The sequence below is a fragment of the Solanum lycopersicum genome, chromosome 2, assembly GCF_036512215.1.
Source record: "Solanum lycopersicum chromosome 2, SLM_r2.1".
NCBI classification, from domain to species: domain Eukaryota; kingdom Viridiplantae; phylum Streptophyta; class Magnoliopsida; order Solanales; family Solanaceae; genus Solanum; species Solanum lycopersicum.
The window spans coordinates 40,044,463-40,052,991 of record NC_090801.1 but is presented as its reverse complement, the minus strand read 5'-3'; positions in this window follow the sequence as shown (position 1 = coordinate 40,052,991).

The following is an 8,529-nucleotide window of genomic DNA, read 5'->3' as shown; positions in this document are numbered from 1 at the left end:
TACATGGATTAGATTCAAAAGCAGGTGTAATGTATTCTTTCAAAATCAATGCATTGATTCTCGTAATTAATTTTAAAAAAATAAATAAGTAATTTGAAAAGTTACCTTTCATGTATAATTATTGATATGCTCAAATTACACCTCCCTAAATAAGCATGAACAATCGTTATCAAGTAAAGAACCAAACTGGTAGGTCGGGGTCAATCCCACGAGGAATATGGTTTAGACTTAACTTTAACCCACAACTATATTATCTTAGTCAAAGTATTTCCGAAACAAGTAAGTACAAAGAGGGGGGGGGGGGGAATTTTTGAAACAAATTCCTAAGATTATGTAATTATCAAGTAAGCAAGAGTTAACCTTGGTAATTATCAAGATGAGAAAGTAACTAGGGTGTATGTGTTCCCACAAGTTCATAACGCGATAATACTAGTAATAGAAATCCTATCCTAGTTTATTTCATGCAAAGTGATAAGTTATGTATCTTTACATCCTTGGTCCGACATCTAGAGAATTTCACCCTGCACCTTGTTCTAATTATGTGTGTATAATTTACTAACCCTTACCTTTACGTCATATTAGGCATCACATTGATGTATGACTTAGTTTTCACCCTCGCACCAATCGACACTAGACTATTATATAGTATTACATTAAATCTATGTTTAATTTTTTTCTTATTAACTACATCCTTGTTCCGGCAAGTAGCAACAAGGCAAGTTTTAACATTTACAATCGCGAAATAGACTTCTAACGAAGAAAATTATCAATGCATGCAAAACACTATTCGAAGATTGCTTAATTACTATTTATATGTTGTTAATCACTCATAAGTCCAAAACCCTAGTATGCATAAAGGACCAAAGATCCGGAATGTAAAAAGTGTAGAATGAGAAGCAAGATAACTAATAACTGACAAATAGAATCCTAAATCACATGCAATCTATATTATACATTATCTAAAAAGCCCAATCAAGAAAATAAATTGAAGCCTACATCAAAGGCTTCATGCGCGCTTGAAATCATTACAAAATGACTAATCCATTTCTGAAATGCCTCTAAATATAGTCACACTATCAATTTATTGACCAAAACACGATTGCATATGTTTAGACACTAGATTCTCAGTAAATGGAAATGGAACCAAACTTGAGCGAAATGGGAATGTGGTACCTATATTGAAAATATAAAATTGATTCCTTCAAACGGTCCTAAATATTACAAGGAACTTGTGCCCTGAAAATGGACTCAAATTCGACCATGGAAATGGGCAAAAACAACACATGCAATAAAACTACCATAAAACCTCAAGGATCATGCTTAGCAGCCCTTTCGGGTAGAAGTTTCCTCGGAATGATGACTTCCAAGATTCCCCAATTTCTCAATCATGTATCCACGCAAAAATCCGAACTAGCACAACTAAAATAATCTCAATACAAGCTCTATATCTCATGAAATTGCATTTTGAAAATGCGGGGCGAATTTAAATTTTTTAGATTTAAATAGAAGCAATCTGGTCACCAAAAGTCAAATCTGGACCTAAAAGCCTAAATTTTTGTAGCTAAACATCTGCACCAGCAATACCACACTTTGCTATTTTTTTAAAATCTCTGAACGAACCCTTAATATTAATTTAGGACCTAATTAACCAGATATGATGCCACACTAAATTCAGCAATCCAAACTTAATGAGGTCATTTAAACTTCTAACCAAGGTCATCTTAATGAAAAGTGAGTCGCACACTCAAGCTCCATTGTAATCCAAAATCAAGAAAGAGGCTTTAAACAAAATTGGAAACATTGGGATTCGTTTGAAAGGTTGTTCTTAACCAAACTCTACCTGCCAGAGCTAAGCGTTGAAATAATTCTCATGTAATCATGGTTATGAATAATGTTAAATGAAGTCAAACTTTGGCTTAAGATTCAATATTAAAATGCCTAACGACACAAACCTGCGCAAAAAGCGCTGAGCCCCAAACCAACCATGCTCTAAGCTTAAAATGGCCCTTTGGGAGGTGATTAAAACGTTAATATTGCATATCCAGACAATGTTCTTGAAATTTTATCAAAGTCAACCATTCATGTTTTAGCGGGTCAAAAATATGGGAACTTACATAAAACACAAAAGAACAATCCGACAACTAAAATATCACTCCCAGTAAGTCATAAATAACTTAACATTTCTAAAAAAATCTCTAAATGCCAAAAATATATGAAAATGGAAGAAATGTGTTAATTAAATTACGCTTTAAAACCACATTCTTCATTCTTTTTTTCTGTAATGTGTTGATTAAATTCAAAAGTTCATTTGATTTTCATAAAAAAATCACCAATGGCATTGTCTTTTGATCATTATACATGACATCAAAATTTATCTCCTTTTAACTCTTTACTCACTTGTACATTATTCTAACCACATTCTATGTGTCTTTCAATTACATCGTACCTTTTCAAACAAAAAAAAACTAGCCTTCTCCACAAATATTTTTCTATGTTTTCAATTTTTTACTACAACATTCCATAAAGTCATTGCGTCAACACTAGTTGATAATGGATATTATACATTGAAGTCTATCAAAACTAACTACATTTCTCAACAAAGAAACCTTCATATATAACATGTGGATTTCATGTAGTCAAGATTTTGTATGATTTTATATATAGTTGTGGTATCATTTTGAATCACTTAAGAAGTTTGATATAATTCTTATTGTGGAGGCACAACAAAGAGGACATAGAACGTAATCAGTGGATTAATTAGGGGTTTGAAAAAGTCGTACCAAAAAAATGTTATTGGCTTATTGTTATTGTGTTAATGAGTTTTTAATGATTTTATAAAAAGTTACCGAGTTACCAATTTAATTTTGATTTTTAATATTAGATAAATTGTTGACCCATTAAGTTTGTTCTAATTTACTCCTTTACCTTTATATAAATATAAAATATTGATATTTTTACCTTACTAATTACTATATTTGCCTTTATCCTTCAATTAACATTATTGTCCTAATTTTTATTATTTGTGTTGCACTTATATTGTTCTTGTTATCTTACATACTAATGTTTCTGTTTTATGTGGCACAAAATTATTGTAGAAATCGTATATCTATTTTATGAGCATTTTCTTATTAGTTAATTGAAATTCTAACCACTAAATAAAAAATTGATAAACCAAAAATAACAATAAAAAATATTGTATTAGTTAAGAATATTTAAAAACTAATAACCAATAATATATAAATTGAACCAAACCGATCTATGTACACCCTTATATTATGCAAAAAGTGACTAAAGATTTGAAGTGAATGATTCTAGACAACAACTATTTGTATTAGTTTTAGTTAGTTTTGTGTAAGAAACCTATAAAATGAAAATCAATATCTTCAATAAACAAGAATACCAAATATAACTTGAAGATATTAGTTAAATATCATAAAGATAAAAGCATGACTAACTTATAGCCAGTACAAACTCAAACTTAAGCAAATGCCAATTTACTTTATAGAATCCAAGAACCCAAAACATGCAATGGATCACATAGTAATAACATAAGTTCTTGTTCCATCAGTCACTATGACAAAAACATCATTGATGAGATCACTTGAGCTTCAATCGAAGCTTGAGAAAGAAAAAAAGCTGAAGAAATAGAAACGAGAAAGGAGAAAAATAACTTTTGTATTATTCAATGAAAGTGAGTAAAAGTACAATACTAACTAATTTTTTGTACAAAACTAACTAACTAACTAAATCTCAAACCATGCATAGTTGTTAACATCATAGCCAACTTTCAGAGTATTGCAATATGGTTGATCCTTGTCAAGTACTTGGTGAGCGCATCAACTAATTGTTCATGGTTGAGACATCATATTGAATATTAATGATCCAATCTTGCAAGTTGTTCCTTACAAATTGACAACCCACCTCTATATGTTTCATATGTTCATGGAATATAGGCTTCCCGGCTATATGAACTACTACTTGACTTTAACAATACAAAAATGTTGGATTAGTTGATGATAAGTGTGGTACAAAGAATGAAGACAAGTGACTAGTTGGCACGTGTTATTGCATTAGTGGTTGGAAAAGTCTTCATGTGAAAAGTGATTGTCCCATCTTAAGAGCTCATGGGAGGGAGAACAAACAAGCACAAGCAAGTGGTTCTAATGATGATGCTCCAAAGAAGAATCATTTCTAAGCTCTCTAATCTTGATTTGATCAAGAGATACCTCCAGATGTTGTTACCGGTATGTTGAAAGTATTTTCAACTAATGATTACAAATTGTTAGCCCCGATGCAACTTTGTCTTTTGTAACTCCTTTAGTGGCTATGGAATTGGATGTACTCACCGATGTGTAGATGAACTTTTTTTGCTTTCTACCTCAGTTAGTGATGCGGTAATAGATAAGAGAGTCTATAGGAGTGAAACGTTATTCCTAGAGGTCAATTTCTATAATACATAAAAGATAGAAAGATGATTGCAATGGGGTGCATGTATCACATTGTTAGGGTAAAAGATTTTGAACCGAGGTCCCTCCAATTGAGTCGGTCCCCCTTGTGAGGAAATTTTGTGAAGTCTTTCTTAATGACTTTCTTGATATTTCTCCCAAATGACAAATAGATTTTGACATTGATCTTATGCTGGATACTGACCCTATATCTATCCCTCCTTGTGGGATAGCTCCAATCAGGAATTGAAAGATCAACTTAAGGATTTGCTAGACAAGGGTTTCATTCAGCCAAACATATCTTTGTGGGGTGTTATGGTATTGTTTGTGAAAAATAAAGATGGGTACTTAAGAATGTGCATTGAGTATCGCCAATTGAATAAGATCACTATAAATAATAAGTATCCTCTTCCGAGAATTGATGACTTGTTAGATAAATTTCAAAGGAAAATAACTTTTCAAACATCAACCTTCGTTCATGCTTCCATCAAAGTAGTGTGAGAGAGATTGAAATTCAAAAAATGGATTTTTGAACTACGTATGGGAACTATAAGTCCCTTGTGATGTCCTTTTGACAAGCTAATGCCATGATGACATTCATGGACCTTATGAATAGAGTGTTTTGGAAATTTCTAGAAATGTTCTTCATTGTGTTTAACGATGATATCTTGGTACATTCTAGAAGTGAGGATGATCACATGAAGCATTTGAGAATTGAATAAAAAACCCCAAAATATCACCAAGTGTTCTCAAATTTCAATAAGTCTACATTTTGGTTGAAATCGTTGACATTCCTAGGTCACATAGTGTAAAGAAAGGGTATAGAGGTTGATCCAAAAAAGACAGACTCCTTCAAGAATTTTTGTAGAACATTATCACCAACAAATATTAAAACTTTTTTGAGCTTAGTCGACTATTATAGGAGATTTGATAAGGATTCTCCTCTATTGCTTCTCCTTTGATAGCCCGAACCAAAAAGAAAGCTAACTTTGAGTGGAAGGAAGCTTGTGAGAAATGCTTTAAAGGATTTAAGAAAAAGCTTACCTCTTCTCCGATGTTGACTTTACAAAGGGAAATGAAAAGTTTGTCGTGTATTCTGACTCATCCCTAGTAGGTTTGGGTTGTTTTCTCATGAAACATGGTAATATGATATCTTATGCCTCAAGGCAACTCAATTTCCATGATAATAATAATTCGACACATGATCTTGAGCTAGCGGAACTACAATTGCTTTATCCACGTCGTGGACTTGCCGCCTTTGGACTTCTTGTTTTGCCCATTTATAGAGGCAATCCAAGAAATATAACATCAAGTCATTACTTGTTATACTCAAAATCTAGAGGGGCAACTTTGTGAACTCTTTCACATAGTACCGAATAGAAGAAGTTTGTTTTAACTACCTCGGCTTCCGATGAGCCTCATGGACAATTTTATGTGGATATGACTATCACTTAAGCTCCTCGTTGAACTGCTCTCAATCATCATTAAGACTAACCCCCCTGTCCATCTCAGACTTTTTCCTCCGCCACCACAACATCGTTGTATCGGTCCAATACATGGCAGCCGTTCGGATTTTGGCAGCCTCAGTGTGCATATAAACATGTTCAAAGTAGGGATCCATTTGCCACAAAAAGTTCTCAACATCTTGAGTAATCCTTTCATCACGAAATTCTTTGGGTTTGGACACCTAATACATGTATCATGTGCAGTCACGGGAGAATCAACCCCCGCCTCTACAGTCTCATCAACCTGCCATTCCGTGTCTTCAAACTCTCTATGTTGAGAAGAGAGAGCTTCAGTGAGTTCAAGTTTGAGGTTGGTCAAACCTTCTTTGTGAACTTTCTCAAGTTCAACAAGATTGTTCTTCACGTCATCCAAACCTTCAAGAGCTACAGATTCCAAGAGAATTGTCACCCACATAATTTGACACCCACATGTGCTCCTGACCCACATGGCTTGACACCCACATGTGCTCCTGACCCACATGGCTTGACACCCACATGTGCTCCTGACCCACATGGATTGAAACCCACATGTGCGCCTGCCCCTAACCGCTCTAACCAAATTCTTGCACATGTGCTTGCACATGGGTTGCACATGTGTTTGCTGCTCATTTCTTGTTGTCCTAAGGATCCTCACTATATCCTTGGCCACTGCTTACTCTACATGTTCATTTTAAATAATCATGTTCGATGGTACCTAGGCTTGACATTTGGATGACTCATACCTAATTGTGGAATCTAAGGAATGAAAATTTTATTAGCTTAGGGTCTTCATTGAGGTTACAATTCCTAAACAGGCTTGAATTGGGGCATTTGAACAGCAAAGTATATCTGAATACATAGAAATTGGCTAACATCCTTAAGCCAATATTCTCTAATATGCACAATATTACGCAATATTAAGCATTGGGATGTCTATGTACCCAAATACCCATTCTTAAAAATAAATAGACTCTTCACTAGATGAGTGCATTTTCAGGAATTTTACATATTTAGTGACATATTGTTCTCGTTTTGTATTTGTAATAGCTTTGTACTCTTATTTTCATTATATCCCTGATTGCTGATTGATTCCATGTTTTGGGATGCTTCCTTGTATTACATTTATGTTGATTACTCTTTCTTAGCTTGGTTACAATTTTTATGCTTCTTTTTGTTGACTTTCCCTTGGTAGACCATTTCCTATGACTTTAAGTTTAGGGTTAGGCTTACCTACTGGTTGGTGTCGTAGGTTTCATCATGACCTAATAAATAGGGTCGTGAAAGGAAGGATAAGTTATGTTTTGAATTCTTATGCTTGTGTTGAATGCCATTAAGAGCAATAAAGGGAAGACTACTTGTTTGTAAAAATAGAATTAACGATCTAAACTTCGTTACTTATTCTTTTGACACTTTTTTCTAAACCATTTAATTATATCTTCCTCCTTTGTTTATAAAACATACATCTCGCTGATCAAATGCTTTCATAATTTTTATCAGACACTTTGGTAGAATTTCAAAAAACACAATAGAAAATAATTTTTTCAGTTCATTTTGATCAGTTTTCCCCTTCTTTTTTCAAATCCACTTGTCAGGAAAGCACATGAATGAGAATCCTGATTAGATAAAGGTCGTGAAAATAGTGTTTCTATTAGGATTGAATCCAAACGATATGTTAGAATACTAGTCTTGTTTTGGATTATCAGAGAGAAAGAAACATGAATTATGTTGTGAACCAAATTGGAAAAAAAGGAATCTAGTCATCCATTTAAGATTATTGAGTATATTGAAATGTTGAGAAGTTCTATTTGGGACCCAGTCCCAATTATAAATAAGTAAAATAAGTCTCCTAGTTAATACAAAAGAGTTACACATTGGAGAAATGTGTTTGTTCCTCTCTTCTTCTTCTAGTGTCTAAAAGCTTTTCATTCCAATTCTTATCTCTATCTTAGTTACTTATTATTTCAATATTTCCATTGTAAATAAGTTGTTTGAGTATTGTTAGTAGTATTCTATAGTTCTAATCAAATTCCAATATACTTATTAATATATTGAGGAATTTGGGTGAATTATAATTTTGATAGGATAGAAATTCAATGTGGCAAATAATCATTGACTAATGACATAAGAATGAAAAATTGCAATGTATATAATATCAATACAATTCTCTCAATAGAGGTGAAGTGTCTCAATCATTGAATAACTCTTATCTTGTTGAAATTATAATTCACCCAAATTCCTCCCTATATTAAAAAAAATATTGGTATGTCATTACAACTTTAGAATCATGATTGCAATACTCAAAAAATAATGGAAATAATGAAATAATAAGTAACAAAGATAGAGATAAGAATTGGGATTAAAACTTTTAGACTTTTGAAGAACAAGAGAGGAGCAAACATTTTTCTTCAACATGAATAATTCTTTTGTGTTAACTCCAATACCTATTTAACCAATTGATAATTGGGTATGTATCCCAAACAAAACACTCCAACATTTTAATCTGCCCAATTATCTTAAGTGGACAGTCTCATGCGCCCCTCCAACATTAGGCCCTCATGTAGTCAATTTAGCTCACAATATACTTCATGAATCTAATTAGA